Here is a 14,687-nt window from a genome sequence, read left to right as displayed (position 1 = left end):
TCATCCTTCCTCCTCCTTCCTCTCCTATTCTCTCTGTTAGATTTTACAATGATCTACTTTCAGTATACTTTATACTCATAGGATTAATCTTTCACTAAGTAAAGAGTGCAACAAATAGTATGAAGAAAATAACACTGTTCCTCAAGGGTTGTAAACAAATATCTAATCACAAAATGTCTATTTCACATCTATATTATACATATTTGGTACCCTATTAGTTATCACAGGAAAAATATGATATGCTTCATGAACTTGTGTGTCATCCTTGCTTAAGGGCCATACTAATCTTCTCTGTATCATTTCAATTTTAGTACATGTGCTGCCATAGCAGCAGTAGAATTGACATCTTAACTAAATCTTCACGAACACTGTATCTTTGTCCATTTATTCACCAGCTACTTTGCAACATTTTTAAAGTTTCAGATGCATAGAAAATGCACATAATTTGGTACATTTATTTATAAGTTTTTTAACTCAATATTTAGCATTTTTGAGATGTTATTTTTAGTTTATATTATAGTCAAAGGCTTAGTGCTCCATAATAAACAAAGAGTCCAATAAACAAAAAGTTAAGACCATAATTCAGCAGGAAAATAGGCAAGGATTATAAAAACAATCAAGTGAAAAGATGTTCAATTTCACTCATATAAAGTAAATTTTAAAAGTCACAAAATTGTATAGAATTCCTATCAATTCATTTGACAAAGATTTTAAATATGTTCTTAAAATGTTTTAATTTCTTAATTTCAATTTCCACTTATTTATTGCTAATATGAAAAACACAGTTAGTGTTATAAACTGTGTCCAACAATTTTGCTGAATTCACTAATGAGTTTTGAGACTTTGGGTTGATTATTTAGTATTTTATATATTGACAATTTTGTCATAAGCAAAGAAAGGTTTAGTTTTTCATCCTACTATGTATACATATATTTCATCTTCTTACCATGCTGTATTTACAGTACAATAAGAAGTCCAGTGTTAATAAAAGTTGTTTGGAACTTCTTGCCTTATTTCTACTTTGATGAAGAAAGCATTCACTGTCTCATTACAAGGGTGATTTTACCTGTAGGTTTCACCGAGGCTCTCCATCAGACTAATCCTACTATGCTGAGAGACTTTTATCAAGAATGTGCGTCAGTATGCATCATACCCAATTTTCTTATCTTTGACATAACCACTTACATTTCCTTTTTTTTTTTTGTTGTCCTGTTAATGTGGTTACTTACATTGATTGAAGTCAATATTAGGGTTAACTTGTATGACTATAATAGACTTCACAGTCATGAATATTAGCTTTTATATGTTCTGCAAATTTTTGTGATGCACTTTTGTATTTATGCTCAAAGTATATTTGTAATTGGATCAAATTTCTTAAAAATATTTATTTATTTATTTGAAAGTCAGAGTTACACAGAAAGAGGAGAGGCAGAGACAGAGGTCTTCCATCCGCTGGTTCACTCCCCAGGTGACTGCAACAGCTGGAGCTGCGCCAATCCAAAGCCAGGAGCCAGGAGCTTCTCCCAGATCTCCCACACGGGTACAGGGGCCCAAGGACTTGGGCCATCCCCCACTGCTTTCCCAGGCCATAAGAGAGCTAGATTGGAAGAGGAGCAGCTGGAACTAGAACCGGTGCCCATATGGGATGCCGATGCTTCAGGCCAGGGCGTTAACCCACTGCACCATAGCGCCGACCCCGGATCAAATTTAAATGTTATGAAATTCCAAATAGGGGTTTGAGATTTTCAGATTGGTTACCAAAAGAACCCTAATGGTATACCAAAATAATGTTCAATATAATGATAGGGCTGGGTCAAAAGTAAAGCTGAACTCAAAAGATATATTTGGGAAATGTGCCATCTTTTCTATCCTGTAAAGAAGATTAAAGAATCAGCATTATTTCTTCCTTAAATTTTGGTAGAATTCACCAATAAAGTCATCTGGAACTAGAGATTTCCTTATGGGTAATATTTTTTAAAAAATTAATTTCTTAAATATATATGTATATTTATCTTTATATATAAGTTAAACAAATATATAACATGTTATCTGTATTGTCTAGAATAAGCATTGTGGTTTTATTTTTCAAGAAATTTGCCTATTTCACTAACACATTGATTTAAATGGTATAACACTCTTAAAATATTTCCCAACCTTTTCAATGTATTTGGGGTCTATATTACTGTTGCCTCTTCTCTTTGATACTGCTAAATCTGTATCAATTTGTTTTTCTTAATCATTCATTCTATAGAGCCTACAATTTCCTTGATCTTCTGAAAAAGGCAGCCTTTTTTGACTTACAATGTTATTAGCCATTTTCTATTTGATCAATTTCAGTTCTCTTAATTTCTTCATTCCATTTAACTGGTTTAATCTTGTTCTTATTTTTGAGGTAGAAACTTAAATGATAAAATTAGCATTTTAATTTCAAATGTAAACATTTAATGCTACAACTTTACATCTAAGCATTGTTATAGACACACACCACAGATTATGACACAATTAGCTTTAATTAACTTCATATTTTTTTAATAATTTTTCTTTTGATTCATGAGTTGTGACAATTACATTGCTCTTTTTCAAATATTTGGCGAAATATCAGATCATTTTACTCATTTCTAGTTTAAGTCTATTTTGGTCAAAGAACACACTCTTCTTATTTTAATTCTTTTAAAGTTATAGAATGTTATGGTCCAAAATACACTTAAGGTATGAGATTTTAAAAGAATGTATATATTGCTGTCTTTTCATGGAATGTTCTATGTCAATTAGGACAGATTACTCATATATTATTGTGGGTATTTGCAATAATCATTGAGTATTGGTCTATTTCTAACAATTATAGAAAATATGTTTAAATCTGCAACCATAATTTTAGATTTATCCATTTCTCCTTTGGGATTTCCAATTTTTATTTTATGCATTTCAAATATTCATTACATTATACATTTGCTTACACTTATGTAGAAATGCTCGATTTATAAATTAATCCATTCATTTATTGAAATGCCCACTTTATCTCTGGTAATATAGATAGTTCTGAATTTTCCTTTTTCTAATATTAATATAACCACACAAACTTCATCTAGGATTTTGGTTTTTCCTTTGAACCTAGCTGCATGCCAGTATTTAAGAATGTTTAGAATATATCTTTAAGACTCTTTTTATATATAGTCTGAAAATTTCAAACTTGGATTTATGCAATCTGAAAAATCTCAAAATTTGAACTTTTATAAAATTTAAATTGAATGCAATTATGAACATACTTGTGTTTATATTCATTGTTTTTCTGCCTGATTTCTGTATTTTCCCTCTGCCTATTGTTCTTCCCACTCAACCCACTTTTTAGTTGTTGTTTTGTCAATTAAATACTGCAGTTTTGCATTATCTCCTCTATTGACTTCTTAGATGTTAACACCATCATAGCCATTTTAGCTGTCATTTTACTTTTAACAATATACATCTCAAACATATGATAATCAGTATCAAACATATATCCCCTTCACATGTAGAGCATTGTGGAGCATTGGGTTAAGGTGCATTTAGCATGCCTGCATCCCAGAGCAGAGTGTCAGTTTGATTCATGGCCACTGTGCTTCCTTCTGACTCAGCTTCCCGTTAATGCATTCTGAGAGGCCATGGATTATGACCCAGTAATTGGGTCCCTGGCACCAACAAAGGAGGCCTGTATGGATTTCCAGGCTACTGGCTTCAGCCTGTCCCAACTTTGGCTTTTGCAGGCATTTGGGGAATGAGCCAGCAGATGGAATCAATCTATCTTCTCATTCTCAGTGTCTCTTTATCTTTCTATCTGCCTTTTAAGTGCATAAAAATAAACATTTTAATCAAAAAACAAAACCCTTACATTGTATTTCCATCTTTTTCTGTGTCATCAAATGTGCTTTTTTGTCAGATATTTTAGTTTGACATTGTTATCTTGTTTGCACTGTACTGTCAGAATTTAAAGAGGTTAAGCAATTAGAAAAATCTTTTATACCTAATGTATATTTGCTGTAATAAAGTAGATGAGATTAATACATATATTTATTTTTGAAATATATGTATTTCAAAATTTATACTTTTAATATCCACATAAACCATTTGGATCTTTTTTTTTTCTATTCTGATAGCACTGTGCCCTTGTCAGTGCACCCATTTCTTTCCATTAACATCGTGCCCATATTTCACCCTACATTCTTCAGCATGGGCAACATATCTATAATAGTTGGTTTTTAAATTTGTACTTATTTTATTTGAAAGGCAGAGAGACAAAGAGAGACAGAGACAGGGATAAACAGAGCTCTCCCATTTGTTGGTTCACTCCTCCCCAATTGCAAGCGAGGCCAGAACTGCCTTAGTCAAGGCCAGGAGCCAAAATTTAATTCAGGTCTCCCAAGTGGATGGCAAGCACCCACCTACAAGAACCATCACATGCTTGCTCTGAGTGCATGGTCACAGGAAGCTGGAAGTGGCAATGGGCCCATGAGCCCAGAACCTGGACCCAGGCACTGTGCTAAGGTTTGCCAGCGCCACAAATGCTGTCTTAGCTGCTATGCTAAATAACCAACCTTGTAAGAGCTATTTTAATGATTATCCCATTATTCATGTCACATCTAGACCTGTTTATGTTTGCTACTTTTTTTAATCTTAGTTATGTTTTCTTGCTTCGAAATTTTTGATCGAATGTTAAACGCTGCAATGTTATATTTCTTTATGTTATCATTACAAATATATTTTATTCTCCAAAATTCACTTTGTTCTGACATTTAGGTTATTATCTTGGATATGTTTGATTGATTCTTCCATGGCTTCGTTTTTTAACTTTTACTCAGATGTTTTTGGAATGCATTTAATATAAGCTTAGCTTAGGTTTATTCTAAGTTTTAAGGCTTCTACCTGAAATTGTTTATTATGAAATCACAATACTTTGGCTGGTGAGAATGTAAATTTTTCCCAGCTCTATATGAACTGTTTCTCCTATTAATTGGTAACAATTATTTTCTTAGCCCTGTAAAGTTTCCATTATTTCAGCAAATTTCAGTGTTCATTTAAAGACTGTAGGAGAGCCCTCTGGAGGTCTCTATCTTTAGCTCTTCCATCTCAAGTATTCTACCCTTCCAGCTATTTTTTCTAATTTGGATCGTTCTCTCTTCAACTCTGCAAGGTCATTGGGGTGTTTTGATTCCTGTTCTCTATACATCATCCTAAAAAATGGTCCAGACAAGAAGTCAGGGCACACACAGGACTGGTGGCATTTGTTTCTCTTCTCTTTGGTTGTCATGGGAATGGACTTTCTGATGTCCAGTTCTGAGGACAGTCACTTCAAATATTCTGACAACTTTTCAGGTTGTTTGTGAACTGTTTGATGGCCTTGTATTTTATCCTATGCATATATATTTATTAATTTCAGGTAGGTATTCTCAACCTCTTTATAGACTCCAGAAATCCAGGACCATGGATTTGTGCAACTTGAATAAGGGGCGGGTTTTGTGTTGCAGCAGGTTAAGCTGCTGCTTGGGACACCATATCACAGTGACTGTGGAGTCTTGCCTCCACTTCCAATCCAGCTTCCCGCTAAAGTGCCTGGGAGGCGGGAGACAATGGCCCAAATACTTGGAATTCTGGCATTCATGTTGGAGGACCAGATGGTGTCCCTAGCTCCTAGCTTCAGCCTAACCCAGAGCTGGCTACTGCAGGTGTTAGGGAAGTGAACTAGAAGATGCAGGATCTCTCTCTCTTTCCCTCAAATAATAAAGCTTTACAAAAAAGTAAAATATAGTGAATTGATTAGAATTTAGACTTAGAAACCATGTTGCTACATTAAAAAAATCTTACAATTTTAATTATTCATTATTATGTTATTAATAATTTCACAACATAGAGAAAACAAGACACTTGGATAAGTACTATGTAATTTTTATTCCTTAAATTCCTTAAATTTTATTATAATAGGAGCAGAAAGTAGTTTTTAAATAATTATACTTTCTTAATTTATTGAAAATCAAAAAGTTTCCAATTTCAAATATCTATGTACTATAAATCAGACAGTATTCTAAAGTAAAGAGATTTTATAGTGATTCATATGTATCATCCAAGTTTTCATCTATGCCTTTGTATCTGTAATAAGTTACTAAATTTGATTTCTAACAATAACTGAGAATGCTTGAGGATGCTAATGCATTTTTTGGAAAACATAATATTCAACAATTGGAATGAGCTCATCTCTTCCTATGTGTTGAAGATTCCATTATCATGCTAGTGACCATAAAAATCAAAATTCATTCCTGGGGGGGAAAAAGCTTAATTCTTGTGGAGATTATGATGACACCATTCCTTCTTCAGATAACAAATGTCTACACAGTAGAGGAGCATTGACTGCAACTTCCTTGTCATTTGTGTATGTGATGCATAAAGGAGACAATGAGTTGTCTTCCTTCATATAATAACATTCCATAAGTAGAAATATGTTTATTTTATTCAACCATTATAAATTTCCTGGCTTCACATCCTCAAATATGAGTGGTTTAATGTGTTCCATCCCCAAATGAATTCTAACTCTAACATGAATGCAGTAGATCAAAGTATGTGTGATAACATTCCACCAATCAAAAATAGCAAATGTATGAATACAGGTAAAGTTAGAAAACTAAAAATACTCAAGAGAAAAATAAAATGCCGATGTTATCAGATCTTAGGATATATGTGTATATATATGTGTGAGTATATATATGTATATATATGGAGAATATCTATCTATCTATTGATATGCAAAAGAAGAAAAATCAAAAGAAGATTCAACAAAACATACACCTAATGAACCTAATGGATTTATGTTTATTCTAGATATTTTATGGTAGTATAGTATATAATATTGTAAATTTATAGATTATATTCTGGGAGCAGTAAATATTCCATATTTTTAAGTGATATGTTAAAATGATGTGATAAGGATGAAACTAATTTTGTTGATGATGATAATGAGAGTGATAACACTATCAATAAAAATAAAACCCATCAGGTACTAAATGGCAGCTTTGTCCTAGGCCTAATGTAAGTTTTCTACATGAAATTCAATCTTTTTGTGTGTCAAAGGCATTGTACATTAAAATTTCAAATGGGGTTTTTGTTTCAGTACCATTATCAATATCACTCTCATCTAATATCTTTCTCAATGGTATAAGAACTAACCGGAAGTATTTTTCATAAAGTCCCTTCCTTCATAAATAGTTTTGATATATATCAAGTGCTAAGGAATTCTACTCTAAACTGTGCTGCATCAATCAAAATTTCAGTGGAGATACTGTCCTTTCCTGAGGTAATATTTATAGTCTGAATCTAGTAGATTTTGACAATATTCAGGTAACCTGTGTCCCCTGCACTTACGTTGTTTAAAGTTTTATTGGTTTCATTTTTTTAATTACATGCAATACTTATAAAACACCACTCAAACTATAGAAAACAGAATTAAAATTTTTATATTAAAATTATGATAAGGATAAATTTGAGAATCCATGAAAAATTTGTGTTACAAGAAGTAACCACAGGGTTGGTGCTGTCGCATAGAAGGTTAAGCCTCTACCTGCAGTGTCAGCAGCCCACATGCACATGGGTTCGAATCCCTGCTGTTCCACTTCTGATCCTGCTTCCCATTAATGTCCCTGGGAATGCAGCAGAAGACAGCCCAAGTACCTGGGCCCCTGCACACTCATGGGATACCCAAAAGAAGCTCCTGGATCCTGGCTTGGGCATAGTCCAGACCCAGCTGTTGCAACCATTTTTGGGAGTGAACCACTGGATGGAAGTCTTCTCTGTCTCTTCCTCCCTCTCTTTCACTGTAACTCTGCCATACAAATAAATAAATCTTTTTAAAAAAGAAGTAACTACATAAAACTCAAAGATAGTTAAAATATGAACTACCAAAACAAGGAGTTATGGAAAATTGAAAAAAATAAAATTATTTGTATACTTTATTTCTAAGATACATCATTTCAGAAGGAAAATCAGTCTTTTTCAAATACTGATAGTTGAATTCCTATATATTTTTTAAGTATTTTGTTTGTTTAAAATAGAAATAATCCTTACATGTACTGCATAGATTTAAAGTTCATGAGTAAAAGGAAATGATGCATTCTGTATAACACATTTTTCAAAGGCTACAAAGAGAAACTAATAACCACTCTGTAGGGAGCAACTACTGAGTTCCATTAACACTTTGAAGCCATCATCTTCAAATGATGAACACTTAACCAAGAAGCACAACAATAACTAGCTACTTCCACATCATTAATACAAGTAAAATTTAATTTTACATGAATGTCTCTATCAAGATAGAAAAATGAAAATGAGTATTAGTTGCTATAATAACTCAGAGCCATCTCACAAGCCTGCATTGTTTCCATTACTAGATCAACTTCATTCTTTTTAATAAACACTTCCAATTATGCGTAATACCTACAGTATAAAACTTGTAAGGTAATCCAACACCAGAAGCTATCCAATATTAACTTATATATAAGTTTTGAAGTTTCTTACTGACCCTATTGACTTTCAGGCAAGATAGCGGTGTAAATACAGGGATCTGATGATGATGACCCTTTCCATTTTCAATTAAAATATCTAATCAAATAGAAAAAAACGTGCATTTTTTCCAAACATATGTGACTGAAAATCAGGACAGGTTGAACAGAAAAAAAAGAAAAAAAAATTGGCAGTCATTAGCATTTTAATGGAATTGAAACCAAGGAAATGGATATGTGAAGAGATATGAATTGGTTCAGAAATGTCAAGTAAGATAAGTGTCCACTGGATTTCACAACAATATTAGAGATGACGAGGTGACATTGCAAATACAACTTTGTAAAATGGTAGGGGAAAAAGAAAGCTTTTTCGTTGAGTGGGGAACTATGCCTGTAAAGGGAAAGGGAGCTCTTGCAGTAGCAGGACCAGGGTGAGAAGTCTATGGAAGGAATTTATTGTTCACATGCTGGCTTTTTAGGACAAGAAAACATGTAAACATGTTTAAATGCTAGAGTAGAGAAAATAACTTGAAACCATAGATAGGAAGGTGGATAGCTCATGGAAGTTCCTGAGGAAATGTGAAAGGGCAGTAAGAATCCAGGGCAAGGGCATAGCAATTGTCATCTGCTAAGAAGAAAGACAACATAGCCAGAGCTGGATAGCATCGCCTCAAAATATTTTTTTTTAAAGAATATTTATTTATTTATTTTTTTACAGGCAGAGTGGATAGTGAGAGAGAGAGACAGAGAGAAAGGTCTTCTTTTTGCCGTTGGTTCACCCTCCAATGGCCGCTGCAGCCGCTCATCGCGCTGATCTGAAGCCAGGAGCCAGGTGCTTCTCCTGGTCTCCCATGCTGGTGTAGGGCCCAAGGACTTGGGCCATCCTCCACTGCACTCCCTGGCCACAGCAGAGAGCTGGCCTGGAAGAGGGGCAACCGGGATAGAATCCGGTGCCCCAACCGGGACTAGAACCCGGTGTGCCGGCGCTGCAAGGAGGAGGATTAGCCTGTTAAGCCATGGCGCCGGCCTCACCTCAAAATATTTAAAATGCAAAAATTTCATGGCACCATGAAAATGTATACAGATGTTACAGAAGAATGTGAAATATTTCTATAACAACAAAAGCTATCAAATCAACAAAATAAATTAAACAGAGAGAATCTGGAAAATAAAATGAACATATGTTGCCCAAGGAAAGGTGTTTCAATTATTTTCCATAAACCTCCATACAATTATCACACAAAAGTTAGAATAGTAGTGTTTGGTTGAATTAGAGATGTGTGATTGGTTTAAGTTGTTTTCAGAAGGAGAGATACTATAAACTTTCTTTATCTAGTGGATAATCTATTCTCAAGACTTTAAGCACTAGCTATTCCACTATAGCCTGACAGTTTTATGTACAACTCCAACCTTCTTTCTGATCTGTAAACTTCCCACACAATCAACTTCTTGACATTTGTGCTTAGAGATCTCATTTTAACACAGTTATTTTGAAACATAATCTGTTCACAAGTCCTGTTCCTTCAGTCTTTTTCCACTTTGTCAAAACTGTCACGTTCTAGCTAGTTGCATTCATCCAGAAGACATCTTGCCTGTTTCTTTCCTTCTTCCCACTTTACCTTTTCACCAAATCTTGATAATTCATTTTATTTTTTTTTTTCGGCATAAAAATATGGAATGCTTCACGAATTTGCGTGTCATCCTTGCGCAGGGGCCATGCTAATCTTCTCTGTATCGTTCCAATTTTAGTATATGTGCTGCCGAAGCGAGCACGATAATTCATTTTAAATATACATACAACAAAGCTTCTATTTCTCTGCATTTTGACTGCCACTTTCCTAAATCGAGCCACTCTCATTTCTCAACTAGGATTACTATCATTTCCTCTTTGTTCATTTTTCCACTCTTTAATACATTCTGCACAGATCAAGGAGTCTGGGAATTTTAAAAAAAATATTTATTTATTCATTTATTTGAAAGAGTTACAGAGAGAGAGGGGGAGATACAAAGAGAGATCTTTCATCTGCTACTTTACTCCCCAAGTGGCTTCAACAACCAGGGGCTGAGCCAATCTGAAGCCAGGAACCAGAACCTTCTTCTGCCTCTCCCAAGTGGGTGCATGGGCTCAAGCACTTGGGCCATCCTCTGCTGCTTTCCCAGGCACCTTGACAGGGAGCTAGATAGAAAGTGGAACAACAGACACAAAACTGTGCCCATACGGGATGCCAACATCACAGATCATAGCTTACTCACTAGGCCACAATGCTGGCCCCATGAGGGCTTTTATTTATTTATTTATTTATTTTTGATAATGCAAATCTCTTCTGGCTTCAGTGAATAAACTCTATTAAGGCAATGCATTCCTGTTGCATTTATAATGAAGTATAAGGGATTTAACATAGTTTTTAAGTCCTGTAAATGGCACCAAAATTAAACCATACTAGCGTCACCACCAACTGTAGATTCTTCTCACACAAACCTACAGATCCAGGGAGGGCAGGGTTATGTTTGTTGTAGTAATTATTCTACTCATACAGTGTCTTACAGAGTGATCAGCACATGGAGAGAGTTAATATTGAATAACTGAATAAATGAATGGTTGTTTGTCATAAGGATACAATCTCTTCTAAGCTGCTGGAAAAGGAATTCAGATCCAGGAAATGTGACACTGTCACTGAAGGGCCCAATAAAAGACCTTTAACATTAGGGCAAGCTACCTGGCTCTCTGTTTATTTTCCAAGATTTGCTTGCTTATGTATTCTGAGCTGTGTATTTACTCTTTGCTGGAATATGAGGTTAGGCTTGGTCAGTGTGATACCTGGGAAAACATGGATGATTTATTTATTTATTTGGTTTTGGGGTCTAAACGATAGCTGTTCCAAACAAACAAAAGAAAAATGACCACCAGACTGTCTCTTTCACAGGATTTCTATGTTGGGTTTAAGTTCACACCTTTAGAGAGAGCCAAGGAAACTAAAGGTTTTAGGTGACTTAAATGACTATAGAAAAGACACAGGCTAGTTCAATGGGTTTGGTGGAATTGCAATTCACATTACTCTAAAGGATTTTAAATCTGGTTCTGCGCTACATATGGCCACCTCTTCCTCTTCTGGATCTCATTCTTTTTGCTGCCTTTCTTGTATTAACACACAGTGGATATGCAGGAAAAGGAAAAGCACATATTATCCTTCACTCAGGTAATAATAATGAAAAATCTGGGTCCCATTTTTTTTAATGTCAGAGAATGTCACTTGAGATACATTATTCTTCATTCTAAGATTATGTTTACACCCCATCCTGATAAAGAATGTGACTTCTATCCTCACCCGTCATGCTAATAGGAAATATGAAGAAAATACAGTAAAAGCAAAGGAAAAATTCCTTAAAATTCACATACTGAATGTTCACGTCTTACTACATAGGGTTCAATTTCTTGCTTTCTTCCTTATTTTTCAATACCAGAATAAGTTATTACCCATTTTTATTCTTTGTCAATTTTAATGGGTACTTGGGGTGAAGAGCAGTGAAATGTGTTGGTATAAATCATGGTCTTAATCCAGATACCTCCAGAATCTGTTTTAAAGAAGGAAATTCGATAACATTCCATTTTGTGCATTTCCCATGTCATTATATATACCTCAAGGCATGATTTTTAATACCTTTGTAATATTCCTTAACCTGAAAGTATAATGATTTATTTAACATTCTCCATGCTGTGGGTTATTTCAAGTTGCTTCCAATTATGTGTTATTATAAATAATTCCTCCATGAATATCACTGTACATAAGTCTTTGTCTACATCTCTGTTTATTTCCTTAGGATATATTTCTTAAAGTAGAACTACTGTGTTAGTGGTTCTCAATATATATTTTCAAGAGTCTTTTCAGAAAATTAGCACACTCCCTCCATTTAAAAGACACAAGTGTATATGTCAGGAATATTATAATTCATCTAACTGCTTACATGACAGTAACATTTTATCATATCTCTATCATTAAATCATCTTTATGCTTTCAGGATCATTAGTTTATGCCCGTAAGCTTCTTTTCTAATAGTATATTGTAACTTTTTCTAATTAGCTTGTAGTAGTTCTTAATGTGTTAACTATATTAATCATTTCCAAATCTTACTTCTTTTTCAAATGTTTTAGCTTTGTGATGTTTATAGTTATTACTTTTATGCAGAATTTTTCTCCTTTTAAAATTTAGTCAAATATATTCATATTTTTGCTTTTGCTTTTAGCTGATTAAAATCATATTGAAATTTATTATATGTGACTTGATACATTTTTAAAGATTGCTTTTGGAATTTTGTATTTTCACATGTAATTATGCAGAGAGTAATTGAGAGACAAGACTTCACATCTGCTGACGCACTCCCCAGATGCCCACGACGGACCCAGACTGGGCAGAGGGCAGAGATGAGAGCTGGGGATTATGTTTCTTATGTAGCTGGCAATCACTTATTGCCACCAGCACTGCCTCCTAGTATCTGCATTAGTTGCAGTCAGGATCAGGAGTGGCATATGGAACCCAGGAACTCCGATATGGGACATAGGTATCTGAACAGGTATCTTAACTGTTAGGCCAAACATCCATCCCTATGTGTCACTATTTAATCCATCTAGAATGTCTTTTGGATTTGTGCTTAACATGAGGATGATTTTAAGGTTCTCCAGGAACATAGAAGAAATAATATATCTACAATGAGAGATAGGTACAGTAAAATAATTTATTTTAAGTAGCTTACTCATACCATTTTGGAGACTGGCATGTTTGAAATTTTTAGAGGTAACCAACAGTCCAGAAAGTTAGATGAGTGTTGACAATCTGATCACAAGCCCAAAATCTGCAAAGCAAACTTCTAATTTGCAAATCTGAGGTGGAATTTATTTTCTTTGGAAAAACCTTATTCTATTTCCTTAATGCCCATCCACCACATGGAGAGTAATTTCTTATACTTCAAGTCAACTAATTGTAATTGTTACTTATATCAACTAATATCTTCACAGCCACATCTTGACTAGAGTTTAACCCTGAACACTAGACACCAAAGTCTAGCCAGGCTGACATATAAAGTTCATATCAGAAGCATGTACACTTATATTGTATCTATATTGAGATAATTTTATATTTGTTCATCATCTCAACCTATCCTATAATTGTGTGTGACCTATTAAAGTCTTGTGTGTTTTCCACCTTCATGTTCATATTCTGTAACATGAACACGATTATCATCTATTGAATCTTTGTAAAACATCTGTCATATCCAAAAGGTAGAAAAACTCATCTTTACATAATTTTAAAAGTGTGCTTCACTCCATCTAACGTTTTCCAATTTACATGGAATAAAATTCAAAGTCATCATTTTAAAAGAGTCACATATTTATTTTTATTTATTTAACACGTTTTTGAAGAAAGTGCTACAATAAAAATAAATTAGATTCAATAGGACTAAGTACTTATTCTTGAGCACCTGTAGGAAAATGCACATGGAAAGCTATAAACCACACAGCTTTGAAAGACTATCTATTATTTAACAACATAAATATCCTTGCCAAAGAATTGTCTCAAAAAATTGGCTTAAAACTCAGAGTAGTTCCTCTCCACAGAAATCTTCAGTGAAAGGGGGGAGATTTGTACAATCTGAAGGGAAAGCAAAGCATCTAAAGTCCTTGTCATGAACCACAATACCTATGATACTGTGGTCCTCAATTGCCTTTCTGACATCAATACCTCATTCATTGTGTTCTTTCCACAATGTTGTTCATGGCATGCACATTTCCTCACATTCTTTCACTTAGTGCTTATATTCATATGACTCCAGCCCTGATTTCATTCTCAAATACCACTTCACCGCAAAGAGTGTTCCTGTTGTCCTATATATATATAAATCACTATTTCCTGTGTCAGAATGGATCTGTTAGAATTCAGACCCACTCGCATATTCTCTTCTATATCATTGAAATTGAAAGTTTCCAAACTGTACTTCTCATTCTTGTTTTTAAAGATTTATTTATTTATTTGAAAGGAAGAATTACACAGAGAGAGGAGGAGAGGCAGAGAGAGAGAGAGAGAGAGAGAGAGATATCTTCGATCCACTGGTTCACTCCCCAAATGGCCAGGAGGCAGGAGCCTCTTCCTGGTCTCCCACATGGGTGCAGGAGCCCAA

At 34.4% G+C, this 14,687-nt stretch overlaps 3 non-coding genes across 3 annotated transcripts; all 3 read right to left on the bottom strand.

Moving 5' to 3' along the window:
• Window positions 1-228: 228 nt before the first annotated feature.
• On the bottom strand, window positions 229-333 carry LOC133769221 (U6 spliceosomal RNA). The gene has a single exon (XR_009867123.1). It is a non-coding gene; the product is annotated as a U6 spliceosomal RNA (small nuclear RNA).
• Window positions 334-10,182: 9,849 nt separating this feature from the next.
• On the bottom strand, window positions 10,183-10,289 carry LOC133769320 (U6 spliceosomal RNA). Its single transcript, XR_009867189.1, has one exon. It is a non-coding gene; the product is annotated as a U6 spliceosomal RNA (small nuclear RNA).
• A 3,775-nt stretch (window positions 10,290-14,064) lies between these two features.
• Window positions 14,065-14,181, bottom strand: LOC133769319 (U5 spliceosomal RNA). The gene has a single exon (XR_009867188.1). It is a non-coding gene; the product is annotated as a U5 spliceosomal RNA (small nuclear RNA).
• Between the last annotated feature and the right edge of the window lie 506 nt (window positions 14,182-14,687).

This window comes from Lepus europaeus, chromosome 10 (assembly GCF_033115175.1).
Source record: "Lepus europaeus isolate LE1 chromosome 10, mLepTim1.pri, whole genome shotgun sequence".
Lineage (NCBI taxonomy): Eukaryota > Metazoa > Chordata > Mammalia > Lagomorpha > Leporidae > Lepus > Lepus europaeus.
This window is presented reverse-complemented; position numbering and strand designations above follow the sequence as displayed.